Raw genomic sequence first — 22,274 nt, forward strand, 5'->3', positions numbered from 1 at the left:
GAGAATATACATTTTCTTTCCTTAACGTTTCTTTGGTTAAAAAATACTTTTTGTCGCTCTCTTCCCCCAGTCCTGAATCCCCCCCCCCCCCAAGCTGTATGTCACTTTCCCGAAAATAATTTGAGAAATTCCTTGAGGATGATTAAAATTTAATTTTAAAGGGGCCTGGACACAGTTGCATTGTTTACATTTTTAATTTCTACGCTTATTAAAAAAATAATCCGAGTTAAATGAATTGAATTTACATGAATATTCTTAGAATTCAATGACAACGACATTCTTCTTTACATCACGCCAAACATCTGTTGATGTTTACATTTCACCGGGTGTGTTCAATTTGTTAAACTCTGCAGCACGGACTGACAATACTGGTGAGTTGCTTTCTCACATTTCTACTCTGAATTTTCTGAATTATAATTATAATATTTTTCATGAATACACAACAAAATTTCTACTTTTCTTAAATATTAAAGATAAAGTTTACCTTGTGAGAGTGAAAGGATGTGTCAATCAAACGTGTCCCGAAATTCGTAGTTTCAATAATTACCAGATAAAAAAAAGCTATTGAACACGCTTTTATTATATTTCCGTGTGAAATGCTATAGCAACATATAAGTCATGACATTATACAGAAAATTTGAGAAAATAAATTCAAATCTGTGTCCAGGCCCCTTTAAAATGTATAGTCTTGCCGGGCTACTCTTTATAAAATGAATATATTTTCTAAAAGGTGATGAATTATGTAATATACATGTACCATTTCCCAAGACAATGGGTTATTTAAAAATTATACAAATACAATAATGGTACAGGTATTCAGCAGTCAAGAAATTAATCATACTTTACGTTTTCTAAGAACAGAGGAAAAAGCCCCAAGGTATAGTATAGAAGAATGTTGATTGATATAAGTGATACATGTAGAATACCTTAAGAAAAATAATGCCAGGATGTTTTCCTGCATGTTAACTTCTTTTAAATACTCTATGCATTGCTCCAGAAAATCACAATCACTCGTGTACGCAGTTACACCCCCCACATCACCCCCAACACACACACAAACTATAGTTGCATAGTAATTCTTTCCGATCTTTTATACATTGAGAACATAGATAGCAAAAGTTACTTAGATAGCTTAAAAATTCTTTTTTAAAAAAAAACTGACACGGCATTGGGAGTAAAACAATATTCATCATTTCAATTGTATTCTATTGAAAACCATGTTTATTCGATACCACAATTTGCATACTCGATAATTTTTTTTTTTAGGTTTTGTTGGTCTCTTTTCCAATGTATTTTTATTTATTTCGATATCATACTGAATTTTTGGCGACCTGGATGATTTTCAAGTTCACTCTGATAAGGGGAGAGGAGTAATCTAGAGATGTTACGAATGCGGCGACAATTACACGGATACTCAAGTGAAACACAATAATGACATTAGGAAAAAATTCACTTCAAAGTCCCTCTTCAAGATATAATCCCTCCTCGTTCAAATAAAACGATCTTTTTTGTAACCATGTTAAAAGTCCCAAAATATGCAAATATCTTAATCTGGTTTCAGGAGTCCGATCTCCGTTCCCGCGTGATTAGCATTTACATGTAATTATACGTTTCTATATAACGAGAATCGGCATTAGTCGGCGAACTAGCTCCGAGATCGATTTCCGTATTTTTCCGCTGTCGATTTCATTATTGTTGAATGAATGTTAATCAGTCAGGAGAATAGTAATAGAATATTGACTATGTTAACCATATGGTAAGAAAATACATACCTTATATAAGTTTCTAGGTCAAATATTTCACGAAGTGCCAAATTCCGAATATCATTTTCCCCTGGAAAAGAAAAAAAAAAAGAAAAAATTATTTAGTGCCATGTGTACATATTATTTCACATCCGTAATGAAATAACAAAACATGCTCCTGTGAGAAATTCTACCGGCATTACAGTAAAAACTCGCATTCTTCTTCCTCACACAACCATGGAGAATTTAGGCGTATTCATTATAAGCATTTTTCAGCACATTAATTTTTTTCTGTCGCAGAGTCTTTGCTAAGTATCGATCTGAATCGCAGCATCACCTGGATTCCCGAGAAACACACATTTTTCCTGAGCAAAAAAATATTTTAATGCAGAAATCTGAAGAGGTCGGGAATGGCGGCTGTGATTTGTAGCCAGTGGAATGCTTTATGATAACATTTGATGAATCCGATGCCAAGGTGTATTTTTTCAGTAGATTATTATTTGTTTTTATCTCGACAAGAGAGCAATTTTTTCCCAGTTGCAATGATATGTTGAGATAGATGTGCTTTCACGCCTTTTTATAGCATGAATTAGCTTATGTGTAAGTGTGAATTTGTACCTTGGTATAAAATTCATATACTTGTACAAGTCGCACCTTTTCCTTGCTGCTGGATACATTTTTTTTCAGAAGAATGTATGTATTGTTGTTTTGAAACTTAAGACATAAAATTTCCATATTTTTTTCTAATTCTTTATAATTTTTTTTTTTTGATCAAGAAATAACAGATTATTTGGGAAATGTACATGATCTGGGACAATGGAGATGATTGATCCTGACGATTGGCATTCTAATACACTATATTACACCAACTCGACTACACTTCGTCATATTTTTAGACGTAAACACCATATGCCGTTGATTGTGTAATATTGCTAGATCAAAAATATTACTACATAAAAAGAGAAAGTCGATTTTATTTTTGGGGGGGGGGGGGGGGGGCTTGAGTTATCCCGTTTGTAATATACTGGTTGATTGATTAAATGATGTTTTACGTCCCGTTCGAGAATTTTTCACTCATATAGAGACGTCACTATATACCGGTGAAGGGCTTCAAATTTAGGCCTTTACTCGGCACTCAGGGCTATTGATCAGAGAGGGTTCTTTATCGTGCCAACGCCTACCGTGACACGGGGCCTCGGATTTCAAGGTCTCATCCGAAAGACCCGTAACTTTCACTTCAAAGTGCCGAGCGCTTGGCGAAGGAACAGTTGCTACCTATTTTTTATCGACTTAGTTCAGTCGCGGTCGTGATTCGAACACTCATCCTTCCAATCACAGAACGAGCGCTCTACCGACTGAGCTACTGATACCACAATTTTCATATTTGCAGGTTTTACTGACTATAGACGTTAATGGCCGGCCGACTAGGAATCGCCAGACCGTCACGGTCTGTAATATACTGAAAAAAGGTGAAGACAACGAACAGTGATCAATCTAAAATACTCTACACACAATACAAATCTGTGAACAGGGCATAAAATGCGGACCCCCGAAATTCCAAAGGTGGGATCAAGTGCCTAGGAGGAGTAAGCATCCCCTGTCGGCCGGTCATTAACGTCTATAGTCAGTAAAACCTGCAAATATGAAAATTGTGGTATACTCTAATGTCTTTGATTTCAAATTCACTGGGATACATATATATTGAGTCGACATATGAATAAAGTAAGCTATAATTGTTCATTTATAAATCGACGTCGACATACTGTATCTAAACGTCGAATTGAAGGCTACAGGAAGAGTATTCTTTTCGTATAGTAGTGAATGAATTCTGTTTCTGAGATTACAAAAAGCAGGTCGGTTAATTCAGGAACACAGTAGCATTTGTACTCGAAGAACTCCAGCATTCTTTTTTAGTTTCAGACTTTAAGATTTTTTTCAGTCAATGAAAAAACTTTTTTCAAACCTAAGTACTTCTACAATTTTTACACAAAACTTATTTTTATAGTAAGATCCAGATGTATTTTAAGTAGTTTCTTTGTATACATATTTAGACATTAAAATTTTCATTGTTTAAATATTTTTCTAATTAAAAGTCTGTCAGACGGGATGTTAAATGGCGCCCCGTTTCAAGGGTTACAACTCATTTGGCACAAAAAGATCGATCCTTCCTTACGTAAGTTCCTAACTTTCTTAACTTGGTTTTTGAACAAGAGTAAGCTCACTAAGGGCCGTCAGAGAAGCCAGAACCTCACAACTCATCACAGAACATCTATTTTTATTGCCAACGTTTGTCTGAGATACTCTCGACTCGGCGTAAAAAACAGATAATCGATCAGTCAATCCGAATACTAGTGTGTGAAATCACAGTAATTTTCATTGAGTAATTTTAAGATGAACCAATCACAACTGAGAGGTATGACAATTCACAAGTTCCATTTTTATTGAAGAAGCAGTTGTCAATCATGTCAAAAAATCTTTAATGTATCATGAGGAAAGGTTGCATTACTGATTTCGGGAAAAAATTCTGATTTTAAAATTTCTTAAAGTTCTTTCGATTTCTTTTTTAAATTTTAGTTTGAGAATCCACATTTCACTTACATCACTTCTTGAATATGTTGAAGCACAGCACGTGAAGAGTTAAGATAAGGACTTGGTTGAACATTTACCAAACCCTGCAATGTACCTTTCTCTGCAAGGCTTTGAATCCACTATATTGAAAGACTGCGGTTTAACGTCGTTTTCACTCATTTAGAGATGTCACCATATACCGGTGAAGAGATTCAAATTTAGACCTTTACTCTTCACTCAGGGCCATTGAGCAGTGAGGGTTCTTTATCGTGCCAACGCCTACCGTGACACGGGGCCTCAGTTTTTAAGGTATCATCCGAAAGACCCGCAACTTTCACTTCAAAGTGCCGAGCGCTTGGCGAAGGAACAGTTGCTACCTATATTTTATCAACTTATGTCAGTCATGGCCGTGATTCTAACACACGACCTTCCTATCACGGAGCGAGCGCTTTGCCGACTGAGCTACCGTGTATATGTACATGTGTACCTAAAAAGATCATTCGCGAACGAAAACTGACACCTGGGATAAATCCCACTTCACGAAAAAGCAATCACTTGTCAAGATTTTGATCCAGTATGGCAATATGAGATCACAATAATATTAATTTCTGCTTTGAAATATGTTTGCACCAGACTTCTTAACATCTCACGAGACATAGAATATCGATTTCCCAATCAAGATCCTACAATTCTGGATCCGCCAGCTATTTTTTTCCCTTTGTGCCATAGATCTAGTTGCTAGGCTTCATCGCTAGCCTATGAAGTTTTTGTTATTGTCGAATTTGGGATGGATTGACAACAATTGATGATGCAAATGCCAGGTATTTATTGTCACCGCGAACAGATAACCTGCAGCATGTATTGTCGCCTGGTAACGACGCAGACGACAATAAAAGTTAGATTTAGACTTGCTTTTCAGAAATTTATATATGTAACAAATTTGCTGCAGTCTAGTCGTTCTGTATGTATTGTCTCCTGGTAATAACGATGCAGACGACAATATAAACAATGTGCGTACCAAATTTGCTACAATCTAGTCGTTCCGTATGTATTGTCGCATGGTAATAACGATTGATGGATTGTATGTTGTTTTATGTCCCGTTCGAGAATTTTTCACTTACATAGAGACGTCACCATATACCGATGAAGGACTTCAAATTTAGACCTTTACTCGGCACTCAGGGACATTGAGCAGTGAGGGTTCTTTATCGTGCTCGGTTTTTAAGGTCTCATCCGAAAGACCCGCAACTTTCATTTCAAAGTGCCGAGCGCTTGGCGAAGGAACAGTTGCTACCTATTTTTTATTGACTTAGGTCAGTCGCGGCCGTAATTCGAACACACAACCTAGCGAGCGCTCTACCTACTGAGCTTCCTTGACGGTTGGTAATAACGATGTAGACGACAATATTAACAATGAGCGTGCCAAATTTGCTACAATTTAATCATTCTGTATGTATTGTGTCCTGGTAATAACAATGCAGACGACAATATAAACAAGTGCGTACCGTTTTTGCTACAATCTAACAGCCTCCAGTCGACATGTCTTGAACACTCAAGAATCACACTTAGCAAAGTAAATTTTCTGTATCCTGGAGAGTTGAGGATAATTTTTATTGCACGTTAACGAGTTGGGTATTAGATGTTGCAGATCACTAACAGTTGCTTGCTTCGTGTTGACTACTGTCAGCGGGCGACCAATGAACCGACAAGCATATGGAATTCCGAGCTAATTTGTGCGTGCGAGTTATGTCCAATAACGCTTTCATTTTTCCCTTAAGACATTCTTTTACATTAAAATCTCCTCCTGTCAGATTTCTACTGACAGAAGACTATTTTCTACCAGTAGGTATTTTTGGGAACTTTAGAAATCTATCAAATAGACTTGTAAACTAGGCGAATTGAAAGATGTACATACGCATGCGTAGATAGGAATGGGGCTCTTACTACTGAGTTACGGCATTATATATTTTGTACTAGTGCAGTGTAACCTATTTATTTCTGGTGTGCAGCTAACCCCCACCTCCACCCCGCACCAAAGCAACAACAAAGGAACCACACATACACCTTCATGCTGTGTATGTGATCTATGTCTTCTTGTTCTACATGTAGGTCGTTAATGCAGTCTTTATATTTCTTATTCTCAAAATTCTTATTTTCTCCACTTTGACAACCTTTTATTGCATTTTGCTACAATCTAACAGCCTCCAGTCGACATATATATATATATATATATATATATATATATATATATATATATATATATATATATATATATATATACAGAGAAAGAGAGAGAATAACAGTTATCTAGATGATAATTTTTACAAGTCTGCAGTTGTAGGTTATGAGGATTCGCATTTTACAACAATATAAGTAGTCTTCTGTCATTATCAGAACAATTTTAATTTTTTTCAACCCCGAGTTTCCATCATTAAACATATTATACTCGGGCGTTATTACAGAACTCTGCTGACAAACAATTACGATATGATCGTGTATATACAGAAGTTTTTTTCCCTATTTTATAACCTTTCCGATGTACAGGAAATAATCTTCTGCTTAAGATCACAGTAGCAAGAACAGTAGGGGCTGTGTAGAGGGAAAGATCAAGCACGCATGAAATCATTATAGAGGAGTTTTTTTAAATTGTGAATTGGAGGGTGTAAACGTCAAAGAAACTGTCTCCACTTTTTTCTATCCCATTCAGAATAGAAACTGTTCATCAGAAATTAAGGTTGAGTCTGTATCAAGAAAGCAAGATATATAAAATTTACAGCTAAACTACGTCATGAGGGAGAGAGATAGAGAAGAAGCAACCTCTATATATAACGGTTATGTTCCAGAACTTAAAATGTTTGTGATATTAACAACATTTACATGTGGACAGCTAAAGTCTTGTGCTTTTTTCTCTCTCAATAACCGTATGAAAATCTGTCCTTAAAACCACCCAGTGCACCCAAGCAAATTTTAGAAAATATACAGCTTATGGTTATTTTACTATTTTTTACATAGCAGCGGTTTATAGTAAACTTGCTCTTTAAAACAAGCAATTGAATATTAACAGATACTAAGGGGTGTGTTACTGTAGACCCCGGCTGCTTTAATGAAACAGACGGAGATAAATTTCCATTTTAAAGTCTTCTTAAGCAGTAAAACATGAAATTGACGGACAGTTACAACAATCTATCCTTAAAATAACATCTCTGGAACTCATTTCATAAAACAAAAATTATCGCTAAAAAAAGGATTTTCCTGATATTTGCTCTGGTCTGCAGTAATGTGGATATATTTATGGAACAGCGACTTTTACCTGAAGATATATTTTCAAATAGCAACAGCGAGATAAAAATATTTAAGCATTTTCTATCTTCAGGAAAAACAAATATATCCACATTATATCAAACCGGCAAAAATATTTTATCTTGACGCTGTTAGCTGAAAAACAATGGAAAATGAATCTTTTTTTTTTTTTTCAAAAAAGCGTCATGCAATTCCCAAGGGAAGAGTTTCGAACCATTATTTATCATAATTAACAGTATGTGGTAGCGTCTATCAGGAAAACTTTGATGTATGATTACCCACTCGTTTTCATTGTGACCAGTGCATAACAGATCAAAAAAATCTTTGTTTCTACATTTCAATATATCGTACAGGTTAATGTTATTCTAAAGTACACAAAAATAAAAGTTGGCACTATTTTAAGGTATATTTTCTTTTTCTAAATGTTATGGTATGGAATGTCTTCATTTTGTGAAAAATGGTCTTAATTCTGAATCAGTCGTACAACGTATTTCTTCGTAAAACTATCATTATACTTTAAAGTTTTTTGGGGGTCGGGGTGGGGTAACATTTACAAAGTGCATTTCAGAATCTTGGATTTAGTTTGCTAAGTTAAATATTTCTTGACTACGTTTATGTTTAATGAACAAGGTAACAGTGATCGATCTCAGAAATCTACAAACAATACAAATCTATGAACAGGCCCAGGGAAATTCCAGGTTGAGATCAGGTGCCTATAGCTAGGAGAAGTAAGCATCCCCTGTTGACCGGTCACACCTGCAATGAGCCCTATATTACATATGAATGGAAGTAGTTATTGTTAATTCATGAAACGTCGTCGATATATCTGAATTGAAGGTCACAGCAAGTGTTTTCTTCTCATGTTGGAATATTAAAAACAGGTTGGCTAATAAAGGAGCACAATTAACGCCCACGGAAATTTTAACAGTTTCTTGGAAGATCTGGTCTTCGAAAACTATTCTTTAAGATATTTCTAAAAGACTTATAATCCATTCTGGCAAAGTGCTCAGGTCTTAATAAGGACCATTTCTAAATACAACAAAAACCAAAACGAGAAATCGAAATAAAAACAAGCAATTAAAACACACACCAAAATTACACAAACCCCAAAAATCACACACACACAAATCAGATATTGAGTTTATGAAATGCTTGCCTTGGCATTATTAATCTTATTTTCAATTGTTTTCCATAAAATTGTGTACTTTTCAATCGGAATCAGCACTCGAGAATTATTTTTAAGAAAATCACATTCTTTGGGACGCAATCAACTTATGTTTCTTATAACGAAAAACGTACCCCTGTGGGTCACTTATTCTCTACAATCTTTGCCATATAGATAGCGTACTATTGTAAAATGCTATCCTTTATATTTAGAAATGCATACAATAAATCACTATTATAAGTGTCTAAAATGAATTAACCGTTGTAAATTAAACAAGATAGGCGTATTCAGCGAACCCAATATCAACTAACAATTCGAACGGTAAAATCATTTATTTACATAATATTTACACGTGTATATGTTTTCAAAATTGTTTCTTTCCTTCCTTGTAAAAACATAATACATTACAACTGTATAATTAATTTAAACTTAATACTTAGTATTTGCTAGACAATAGAATCTAGTACAAGCCTGTCTTTTGTTGAAAAATCTTAAGCGAAATAGAGATTCCATTTGCAGTATCACGGAAGAAGTTCAGCTTTAATACATTCTTTTGCCATGAAAATTTTCCACAACACGGAAACAAAATTGGATTTATATTTGCCGGGGCATTTCACGTGGGAATTAGCAATCCGCTAAATGTCTCGTAAAGCGAAAGGTTTTAGGTACAGTTTCAATAAGAGTTGGTTGAAAGGATTAACATTTTCTCTGGATTGACAGAACGTCTTCATCAACGTCTCCGATGTGAAAGGAGTGTTGTTTGTGTCAACCAATGACGCTCTTTCTGCTCGTGTAACGTGTTATATGGAAATATCGATTTTCTTCCCGACTGTTATAACTAACGCTGCCACGTCAACCAATTCCTCCAGATCTCCCAAAAAGGTTTATGGCATCAAGTCTAGAAAATCCGTAGGCTTTATAGCCAGTAATCCATTCACACCTAGACTCCATAATATATAGAGAGGTCGTTTGTTTTGGAAGAACTATTGTGCGAAAACATTACATTAAAACTCTGAAATTATATCATACACACAATTATGTTCGGTGAGCGCTTTTCATTTTTTTAAAAGACTTTTAGTATACAATAATGATTTCAAAGTAATTCATCAAATGAAGTCTATAGTCAGCCTAAAGCTATATCTAAGAATATTTTTCCACTCCCTAACTAAATAATGAATGTTTTACGAACTTCTGATGAAAATTAAGTCTTAAAAAGTCGTAGAAAACAGATTATGGGATAATTAATTGCATTCTGGTTGAAATATTCTGAAATATCCATGCATATCTATGATATGTCTTAAAATAGTTAAGTATTTTTTGCATACTTAAAATTGGACAGTTGGAAAGAATTAAATGGAATTCGGTTAAGTCTGTTTAATTTTTCTATTTGTATTGAATAGGTTTTACAGTTTTATACGAGGGGTGATCAGAAAGTTCAGGAACTATCTCTATATTTACAAAACCACAATTCAGATCAGAATGAAATTTGGCACACATATAGTCATACATGTATTCTATAAACAGCTGAGGTTATGTTATGTATGATACATGTTTGTGACGTCACAATGTGAAAATGACGTCAATAGGTAGGTTACTTGCGACAAAAAACGAACGGCTGTTAAGTTTAATGTGTATCTTGGAAATTCCTTTGCAGTAGCATATAATAATTTGTACAAAGTTTATGAAGACAAAAGACTTGCCAGGAGTTCAATCATTAATTGGATTAACTGTTTTAGTGAATGAAGGGAGATGGTTAAAAATGATGTTTCTTCTGTTGCTCAGGGAAAGCAAGCTGGGGAGGAGATGTATTCTTAGTTGAGAAATTTGTTATGAAAGACAGCCAAGTTACAGTTAGAAAAATAGTTGATTATCTTAACAATATTATAGTTATTGAATTCCTAAAATATCGCTTACTTTAGACTTTAAACATATCAGATATGATAAATAGAAGGCGCCCGTTCTTTATCCACATTGGATAAACGACGCTCCCAAGACAAAAAAACTCGGGTTGTGATGGTCACCATGCTCATTCTGGGAAAGGATATCCTTATCCACTCATCGTATTGCCGAGATTTGGCCTTTTTTTGACAAATTGACTGTTCTTGTGATAAAAAAAATTGCGTGGTAAGAAATATATGACTCGGAAAAATCTTTAACCTTCTGTGAACGGAACACTTCGAAGTATGTCACGTGACCGCTTGTTTCACGTGATTCGCGCATGGGCAGAACGGTGGGAGATGTGCATTCAAATCGGAAAGGACTACTTAAAAAACTATGAACTCTAAAACCTAATTTTATTTCTTTTATGGAAGTAATTCAATTAGTTCGCGAACTTTTTAGCACCCCTCGTACATATCGAAATTAACAAAATGAATCACAAAATGAATTCTCGTCTCGTTTTCAATCATCACTACGTATGAAATCGTGTAAGTAGTAATTAAGTATTTGTTAGATTAGTTCATATTTCTCTAATGACAATTTTCTTGCATTGAACTATTTTAAGGTGGCCATTAGTCCAGTTTTCAAAACCACTTGATCAAATTGAATATTCAGTTAACTGTAGAGAGCAAAGCATTTTTAAAAGTGCAGAAAAAAAGAAGTGAAGCTTGCATTAAGAACAAAGAAGACTAGAATTATACTTCCGGCGTCAAAACGAGGCGCTGTTCCCGGACCTCACCGGTCCTTTACGTTCTTTTGATGAAGGTCCAGAGCGGTCCGAAATAAGCGCAACGCTCGATTTCTCAGTCCATTCACATGCAGTGTAACATTTAAAAAAAAGCAACAGAAGGTTCTTGTGTCTAATTCACATGCAAAGATACATCACATTACAACATATAAAAGGTTTTAAAGTAGTATACATCATAAAAATTAAAAGTATTCAAAATCTTCATCAAATTAAATTCATGTAAAAGAAAGATGCATCTTTTTGTGCAAAAGTGTTAATTTGTAAATTTATAATATTTTAAATTACATCCAAGCTAGTAAAATACCACCAAATTCTGTTAAATATATATAAGCTGTTTATGACTTCAGTTATGGACGGACGATATTGGCGCTGGCTTTCACGTTTTGTGTTCGCCTTCGTTAGCTCCGAGATTTACGTATATGTCAGGATTCATCAACATCGTTAGTGGAGACAAAAAGAAGACCTCTTACATTAAATGTACATCAATTTGACCACTCAAAGAAACAGCGCTTTACTTGCATGTACCTCCTTGCTGAGGGTAAGACATTTAGCAGGTAAATCAAAATAAAGAACAAAATAGCTAAACCCATGAGATGGCCGCTCCGATATATCCATGGCACCTGTTCCACCTCTGATGTTTTGGAGGTCCGTGTTTGCTCTGCTCCTAATTTGTATTGTTAAATGGACTTTTGAGCTTGAATACTGTTCGTTATCTCCATATTTCATATGTGATGAAACTTATCATCTGATATTGCTCAAACGACGGCAATATATAGTCAGGGGAGATTTCTAAACAAACAAATTATTGGAAGCTACAGGATTTTTCACTCGTTAACATCGGTTTAGAGTATATTTCTTTTCATTCGAAATAGGCTTGCCTTTTTTTGTTTGATGTTCTAATATTCCGGGAATCCATGAAATTGGGTCATAAATCTTAACAGGCGGAATGAGAACCATGTCAAACACAGTTAGTGCTTATGACACTATGTCGTTAGACTAAAGATTCACACTATATCTTGGAGATTGAAAGAGAACCTTATTAAGAACTATTGATTAAGTCGTTTGAAAATCAATTACATTCCGTGTTTGAAAGGAATGAAATGCAACCGACACTTTTGTATGGAAGGGAAAAAAAGCAAGAATCATTCACATCATTTTGTAACATATGTAGTCTTGTCTGTTGAGCTGATAATTTTTACACAAGTAAATAAAGTAGTTAATTAGTTTTGTTATTGAAGATTGTTACAAAGAGACTGTATCGAATTCGCTATAATCAGAGGTCATAGTAGTGGAAAAGTATGTAATCAGTTTATGAATGTGAATTAGCTATTGATACCGTGTATAGCTTCAATGAAACTGGACACGAACAACAAAAAATGACCGGTAGGTAATTCACATTTTTTAGCATTGCGCATGCCACCGGATGTTCTCAGGGTCGAACAAAAACTTCTTTTTTAGCCTAGGGATTATTTTATTTTTCTTCGTCAACACACAACGCAACACATTAAAAAGAAAAATGTTCTTTTATATCTTAAAAAGATACACGAAGTTTCTTGCAGAAAAATACTTCTTTTTACGACAAGCGTTGAATTCTCTACTCTCGTATAATAATGTTCATTCAAATAACGAAAAAGAAAAAAAAAAGGAAAAGAAAGGGGAAAAAACATACATAAATTGGATATAGAATCATACGTTAATAAGACATCCTAGTCTGTACATTTTAATCAAGAGTTCTTGAGTAATTGTATCTAGATTAGTTGGTGTCCAGCGTGATGGATGACACACAGATTGACGGCTTTTTTCTCTATCAAAATAATGAAAAACGATCAATCAAAAATCTGTCGTGATGAATGGCGGCCATTGCGAGCCTGCGTGTTTGTTGTACACACCATTGTGTTGACCCATATTACTCTCCTGATCAGTTATATCTTTTACAAATGCAAAGAAAACCGTGATCAGTTCTTAATCACAATAAAAAATCATCATCAAAGGAGGAAAATCTTTCGATAAGAACAAGCGTTTGGAGAAAGCCATTACTTACATGTCCGTTAACTCTGAAAATAGGAAAAATCTTATGCTTAGAGATATTTCTTTATATCGTTTAGTGAAATATGTACAGCTGGAATTCCTATGAAATCACATTTGTAGAATTTTTGCTTGTAGCCAGTCATGTGTTTTTACGACAAAAGAAAATTTTAAGGAGAAATGAATATAAAGAAATTGAAAAAGTAATTTTAATTTAAATTTAACACATCACTGTTTCTTTTTTACATACTTATTATCTTGCTACAGGCTTGCTAAATATGCTAGAATTTCATTTTCGTTTCCATCCTCTGCTATGGTACAGTTAGAAATGTCATTTTAGTTTGCAGTGGGTCTTTCGTCCTTCTATCAAAAGTTACAATTCTGCACGATCACGTTATCAAAGCAGGTGCTGGTATCGTTAAGGAAACCAACAGAATACTTAGTTTTTACAATTAGTTCTTCCTCTTATGTCTCAGGTTCTAGAATGATAAAGGTTCCTTATACACATAGCAAAAACTAACCAAAACAAACAAACAAACAAACCAAAAAAAAAAAAGTGTTAAAGTAAAAATCTTGTAAAGGGTCATGATGGTAGTTATATCTTACAATAAATGAAAATTCGACATTAATATTACATTCTATCTATTTTGTATTTTTTAATCCATTATGTATATAAATAATTAAAAAAAATCACCTTATGTCCATGTTTTTGTGGTGACTGCATTAAATCCTTATTGGAGAAATTATTTCATTCTATGCAATGAGATTCTAATGAATATGTGTATAAATTTCATAAAATTTCCTGTTAATTTATTAGCTTTATCTCCCTTAGTAATGGCGGATTGTCAGTGGAGCTCATTACCCTGTTTCATACTGAAATATTAACAAGTAGAGCTTTTTCAAAAAGCTTACCGTCTTTAGCAACAACCTTAAACAGTAAACTGACCTAAACCTATCAGGCCGTATAATTCTTGAAAATTACTTGGCTTTGTATTTCTTCATAATTTTTTTTCTGACATAAACCCTACCAAGTGAAAAGTTAACAGATGTTCGACTGTCTCCGTAAAACTTCGACTCTGCTTCCGAGATCATTCGGCAAACCTCGACTGATTCCATCCCCTTTGTGATATGTAGATGAGGTACGAATCGGCCGAGGTGTTGCCTAGATTAGAACAAAGGGAAAAAGATGCATACAAGCTGTAAAGCTTGCATGCAATAACGATCAATTCTGTTAACAATGAAAATATAGAATTTTGTTTTGGTAATTGCTAAAAAAAAAAAAAAAAAAAAAAAAAAAAAAAAAAAAAAAAAAAAACTAGCATGTTATTTCGAATTAATTACTGCCAATTTCCACAGTTCGTTTTGTCATATTTTTTAACGATTGAAAATCTCGAAAAATTGTTCAGTCGTACGAAAATTAGATCATCAGAAAATTATCTCCTTTGCCTTGAACAGCATTTCAACCAATGAAATAATTGAAATTTTTTTCATTATGCAATTTCTACCAATCATAAAAGAGAGGAAGTGCATAGTCCGAATACTGTAAAATACTTCAACTCTGTATACCGTCTTCCAAGGAAGACGGTAATAACATTTAAATGACATGGTACCGAGATGCCTCTCAAATTAGGAAATATTTCAGATTGGAGACTTTCTTTTATCAGATTGTTGGTAAAGTCAACCCAGGAGATATTTTACAAGAATATTCTTCTTCTGTTAATGATTATTTAAATTCTGATTGGATTTATTATTCCTTGGTAGTAAAGCGGGTCCAATCTCTAATGGAATACACTTGGGTCCCCTTGGAGACAATATGCTTTCAGTTTTTTGCATGTAAACATGAGATATGTTTGAATAGCATGCTTAGTGACTAACAATCACGAAAACCGGTTTTATGATTGTTATATAAATTAATTAAATGTGATGCACAAAGAATGGCGCGCGCATAGTAACATGATGCTTGCAACGGACGTAGTTGTTTGAAATTACAAAATAGCTACGAAACGAAATGCTTCCCTTTAGACAATATACGGACGCGTACTGTGAAAACCGCCATTTCTAGTTTTTTTTCGGATGCAGAAAACGATTAGCTTATACAAACCCCTCATTACTAGTCTTTTGATCAGTCAATTCGAAATGATAATAACAAGTTGGAAACAAATCGCCATGTTTTTCACTAATTGCATCCTGTTTTACTTTTTCGCGGCAAGCCCCATTTCAGACCCTAATTATGACGCTTCGATTAATTTGGTGTGATAAAAAAAATAGATCAAGATCAAAGGATGTCAAATTTTGTGACATTATTAATAAAAGAGTCATACACACAGACAAGTAGTACTGTACGTGATGTTCTAACAAACAAGTCTTATAAGCATTCTAGTATTTCATAAGACTCTGTAATTAAGTTTTGTGAAGCAGTATCAGTTCATTAAAACTTGCAAAGATGTCATCTGCGCATATGCGCTCTCTGGAATCTTGTCGAAATACCTGTGTTTGACTTTTTTTTAATCTCTGTACTGTAGTAATTAAAGTAATCCTTAAATTGTATTCGAAGACACGGTAAAGAAATACATAGCCGTCTCTTACAGAACCTTCTAATGCCTGCATTGTGAGCTAAAGCAGGCGTTCTAGAGACGAGGAGTTCTTACTCGGGCGATCCAATGATGGTCTGAAAATAGTTCTGTTGTATTATCAAAAGAAACAACTTCGCCCATACATCACCTTAGCTTCCGAAGCCAAGGAGTGATTGATATTTTATTTGATATTTACGATACATACTAAACATGAAGTTATTTAGGAGGTGATAAGCCAATGGCATAGCATTGAATTAAGGGGAAGCGCGTGGAAAATGAAGCGGATTTGATTGGTTTTCTCGATTTAATGTACGTCGTTAATGAAATGAAATTTAAATCCACTTGACGCGATTTCTAATCTGATATGGTAATATTCTACCAAAGGGGATGTTAAGATGAAGGTACTAATGCAATTTTAATTCTTTCCAGGGCAAAGAGGTCCTTAAAATACCATGTTTTAGTTATGTCACCATGGCATATTTTACCAAAGGGGATGTAAAGATGAATGTACTAATGCAGTGTTAAATCTTTCCAGGGCAGAGAGATCCTTAAGATATCAAGTTTGAGTTACGTCACCATGGCATATTTTTTTTTTAATTTACTTGGGTGGATGCAAGCACAGGGGCCGGTAACATACTGTGTTTGATTTTACGTGATCACTCTATGTACAAAAAGGAAAAGGAAACCAACGTCGAGGAAACCAACGATTGCCCGAATGAGTCGATCTCAAAAATACCTTTTTATTCAAAATAAAAATACCTTACAGCCAATACAACTGGAATCATGCTACAATGGTTGTCCTTATATAAATATGTAACCCCATTCATCTAATAATAAAGCGTTTAAGTTGGGTCATAAATGTACACACATCTGATATCCAGTCAAGCGAGTTGATGTACCTTAAGTCGTCCGCTAAAACGAGGCAAAATCCACAAATAAAATCCAGTTAAAAGTCTTATCGAAACTGGTAAACGTAAATGTCTTTTAATATTTGCAATTTTAAAATCTCATCTCTTCGATTAAAGTTTTAGTTCACATTGAAGCTCGAGTCGAGAACAGACACCATTTTGGGAAACCACATGCAAGTTGGAAGGTGGTAAGTGATTGGTCAAAATTTCCTAGAAAAATAATTTTCACCATTGACGTCTCTTGGATGCTGTGTTGAGTGGACGTCTTTATCAAAGAATATTGCTGAATGATTTTAGTCGTTATTCGACTGGCTGCAATGTTACTGATGTTAGTTCGACCCCATGTAAATTTTGGCTGACGTTGATTTCCTTTTCCTTTTTATATATGTAAATCTTATACAGTACCAATTTTGATGCACCAGATGCGCATTCGACAAATAATGTCTCTTCAGTGATGCTCATGCCGAAACGTTGGAAATCCGAAATATTTAATTAAAAAGATGGAGGTGCTGAAAAAGGGGTGCCAAAGACTGGAGCCAAATACGTCGAAGGATTAGAGCTATGCATGAGGGAGATAATCCTTAATTTTGAAATAAATTTCTAAATTTATATAAAATAAACAGTGATAACAAAAAAAATCTAGCATAGTATGTCACCAGCCCCTGTTGATGCATGTGCAAAAATTATACCTTGACATTTAAAGGTTTCATGAGAGTTTATGTTATATTTAATGTTAGTTGTTACAGTAGACATATATTATATTCAACATTTGCCTGTTTTCCGAGACATATAAATCATAGTTGATTTATTTCAGCGACACACAGGATAATTACAGATACAATGAATCTTAAAATAAAGCACTCTTCTTTTTCTAGCACTGTTAGTGGAAAAAAGGACTATATTCGGAAATGACCAATATCTGCCCCCAAAATAACACTTTGAGTGAGAAATCTATAATTATGTTCTAAACCGGGTAGACTTGAAAGCATTACCTCTTTTCATTAGCCTGAAGTCACGTCTTAGATTAACATCAAGAAGATCACGTAAATTCAAATTTTTAATAATTTTGAGAGAAAAAGTGTATTTTACGTTCATAATTTGATTAAACGTCATATAACGTGATCTGCCCCATCTCTATCTTTAATATTTTGTCTCTATCTTTAATATTTTTTGTAGAGTTATAAATATCAATCAAATATGTGAATATTGTTGAGGAACAAGATTGCGCTCAGTAGATTCTAAACTCAGTATTGAACAAATTTTGTCTGTTTTGTCCTTTATCTTGAAAATAACGGAAAATTCAAATACATGTAGTTTGTGACATAACAGAAACAAGCATTGACGATAATCTACTTCCAAACTATAATAAGTTTTGTCAATTCATAATTTTCATACAATATATACAATTATGTATATTTCTAGAGATTTTCAAAATTTGCCTTTTATGGGGCAAAATATGCTTTTACCGCATATAGTTCTTTAAATGTAGAAAAAATAATTTTGTAATGAATTAAAACGGTGCAACGTTAACAGTTAAACAGATTTCGCTTGAATGACGTTGAGAAAAATTTAATTGATTAACGCATTAAAAAACTTTTACAGACAATTTTCCTATATCTTCTGTTATTGCCTTTAATTCACAATACCAAATTCTAGGAAATCAATAAGTCCACATTTCACGAAGATTAGGTTCTTCGTCATCTGGAACAATAACATTATTTTCATAACACAATTTTCTCAAGCTATGTACTTTGATGCTTTTTAAACATCCCGAAAATTTGCTGTTCTGAAGATATCGCAATTCTTGATGACAAACGATAATGGGAGAGTTGTAGAGCAGAAACTTATACAAAAATCAAATCCATCGTTGAGTTAGGGAGAACAAAACCTCTAAAAAACCAGCAAAAGTGTCATAGAGCTATTAGAAATATTTATTGATGGTTCTAAACCGAAGCGAAAACACCAATCTTCAATGACGAATTAACATTTTAAAATTAAACTTTATTTATTGATGTACTGCAGAGAATCCAATAAATAATCAAGGTTTATTAATATAGACCACGTTTCCACAGGAAAAGTCTCGAGTTAATAAAAACTGGTTTATCAAAGAAATTAACAGTAGGAGTTTTCCTGCTAAGACTGAATCATGCAAAAGGAGTCGGCAACTTTCCTATTGTAGATGACACTTCTACGACGATGTTTGAAGTTTTTGTTATTTCCATCGGAAGATATTAATATCATTCCTGTCATCAATATTATTTCAAGAGACGTCTCTCGTCTCTACAAGCCTAATTAAGATCAAAGTACGTGTGAAACACAGTACATGTAAACTTTGGCGAGGGCATAATTTACATGATAATATGAACACAATATATTGTAACGACATGGATTGTTTTTTTGAGTTTTGATGCCATCATCAAAAGTTAGGTAGTTTTTAAATGGATGTTAAAAGAGATCCCAATATTGATATTGTTAAACTGTACTATGTAATCGAGAAATCACAAATACTAGTGAACAGGATTTTGAAGAAATACCCAGATGAAAAGCATCTTTGTAGGAAACCTTTTTTATGAATTGTATCCAAATTAGAGCAAAAGATATTTGAAAAACAAAATGAAGTGGTGACAGAAAACAGCAGCCATTTGGAACACATAATAAGATGGCGCTAAATTGTTAACTCTCTCTAATGTTCATGATCATGTTTTAAAAAATGCCTGTCTTAGGAATAAATTTTCCAGGTTTATTTAATCTTTCATATTGATAAAATTGAATGGCTATGTTAACATTTTTTTTAAAATCCTTTCATAAATAGTTCACAATTTTTTTTTTTTTGTGGAATCAGCAAAGTCGGGACTTTTGTGCTGAATCCTCTGTACTACTATTTTGACTTTTGATAAACAAAGTTGTATGAATTCTTGTCTCTTCCTGTGAAAACGTATTGTATATTTGAAATGCAACAGATACATGTTCTTCATATTCAGCGTGATATATGGGATGTCGAGTTCATTATAAAATCGATAAATCTTTATGTAACTGGATAATGCCAAGGGATAAATATGTTTCCTCCGAATACTAAATTTTTAAAAGTTCATAGAGTTTACTTCTTTTTTAAAGAAATTCAAAATGATTTATAAATAATCAAACCAGCAGATAAAAATAAAATATATCTTTCATACAACACATCCATAAAAATGGTATACATTTCTTAGTTAAAATCTGTTATCCATCAACGGTTACGTCATTATAAAAGTGAGTAGTGTTCAGTGTTACTCGTTAAGTTTTAGGACGTATTTTATTACGAAAAAAAACATTAATACAAACACGAACCGAATTTTATTTTCTTTCCGCACGAAGTGAATTTCCAGGTCAAAGTTATTTTAAAAACGTAAGCAAAAATGTAACAGATACACGGCAAAGTTTATAGATTGTCTCAAATAATAAACGAGATATATTGCTCACATTTAAGCTTTCCATACTTTGTTTATATGATCTACCTATATATAAACATGTAGAAATCCATAACCTACTCATATGACGTATGAAACAAAATTTAAAAAATCTGTAACAAAAAAGAATTACATGTACTTTCAATAATTAATCTTTGTACGTGTACCGTGCAAGTAAAAAACAAACTATATCTTTTCTCTAAAAACTTAACATCTAAACTTCGTAAGTATAAATACTAAATAAAATGGAAGAAGAAAGAATTAAGTGAGGATTTCAAAAAGACACCTTATTTTTCTATTCTTAATTTTTAGTCACTTTGAAATTTTAAGATTAAACTGGGAAACAGAAATTAAGACCATTAATGAAGTGTACTGAGAATTGAATCTAGGTTCATTTTAGGTCAACTGAGTGATTAGAATAAACCAGGAGAGAACAGGTACATTAATTCGTCCTCACACAAGGCTACTGAATATAGATGGTGCATGACGTCATGAGCGGAAGTTACTTACCTTTCAGATCTGAAAATAGCTTCTTTACATAAGTCGTGCTTTATAAATTACAAATAAAACTTCACTTATTAAGTATGGCAGAAAATATTAAAAAGTTTTTAAAAAATCATTTGTGTATTTTTTCCCCTTCATTTTATCAAGAAGTTAGAAATCAGACATTAATATTGGTATAAATAATAATTAAAAGGTTAAGAATGTATATGAACGAATATCTCCAATGTATCGACTCGCACGCTCAAAAGTTATCTTCTGTCAACAACAGATTTTGGTATCGCTTATTACGCAAAAGACAACGGGTTCTTTACCCAAATACAATCAGTATTATTGCAGCATTTATTTGTTAAAGGCATACAGTGAATCGGTCTCTGTAATTGAGCTTCTAGTAATCCTGCTATGTGCTGTGGAATATATTTTCTAAAACAACAACATACGGGTGACTCTGGGCAATCACTCCAAAAGCCCGGGAGGGTTACTGGTCACTAGTTACATTGAACCTTTGACAAGGCAATTGTTCCACTGTGCGCACAAAATTTCTCTTACATCAATTAATGTTTCATGATCAATTTTATCATACAAGTATACGAGTAATATTCGCGAAATGCAATTTATTCAAATTAAAATTTGCGTCAAATTCTTTTTTATGTTTCTTATTGTTCATAAATAAATAACTAACAAGAAATAACTGACCGACATTTTTCATTGACAAGAAGTAGGCTTTTCTGAAATGTTCTATTTCCGTAAGAAGTGATAATAACCTTTAATTTGCTCAAAAGTGCGAAGTGAAAGTGAAAAAAAGTTACTTACCGATGAAAAACGAACATGCCTCAAAATTTCCGGTTCTCACAAAGGTGGAAAAAAGATTGTTTTATTTATATTTTTTTAAATGGAAATTTTTCTTCTTTGGAAAAACACCCCTGCGGAAGAAAAATGTTTATATTTTGACCTCTTCTTTTTCCGCACAGTCTCAGATTCAAAACAGAATGAGGATAGGTAGAATCAAGCTCTTAGAATACACAGATTCAGTTTTCCACTCAGATTTTCCGTGCGCGCGTTAGTTCTGTACCTGTCCGTGGAATGTCTATCACGACTGACGAAGACTCCAGGATCGATAGACTACAATCTTATAAACAAGCTGCATCTAAACCACCGACATGTCTTCCTAGCTTTCGTCCAATCGTTTTAATATGCTGTGTTAAGTGAATCCATTAAGGCATCTACCAATAGCAGAGAGAGAACTGGAACATATTTTTTGCCAAGCTTCTTCACTATTCAATGTAGATGTGTGCTAACGGAATGGGAGAATGCATGCACAGTGTTTCCGTAAAGGTGTCAGATCTTAGTTTTCATTGAT

General features: G+C 33.8%; 1 protein-coding gene across 1 annotated transcript in view; it reads right to left on the reverse strand.

Annotated features, from left to right (window-relative positions):
- Window positions 1-22,074, reverse strand: part of LOC133194027 (neuropeptide Y receptor type 2-like) — a 38,082-nt gene extending 16,008 nt beyond the window's left edge. Inside the window, exons 1-2 of the mRNA XM_061329951.1 lie at window positions 21,728-22,074; window positions 1,773-1,833 (exon numbers count right to left, since the gene is read on the reverse strand). The gene's annotated coding sequence lies outside the window, so the exon portion shown is untranslated. The remainder of the gene's footprint in view (window positions 1-1,772; window positions 1,834-21,727) is intronic.
- Window positions 22,075-22,274: the final 200 nt, after the last annotated feature.

This window comes from Saccostrea echinata, unplaced genomic scaffold, assembly GCF_033153115.1.
Source record: "Saccostrea echinata isolate AGI-Se365-2 ecotype Australia unplaced genomic scaffold, CSIRO_AGI_Sech_v1 ptg000001l, whole genome shotgun sequence".
Taxonomy (NCBI): Eukaryota; Metazoa; Mollusca; class Bivalvia; order Ostreida; family Ostreidae; genus Saccostrea; species Saccostrea echinata.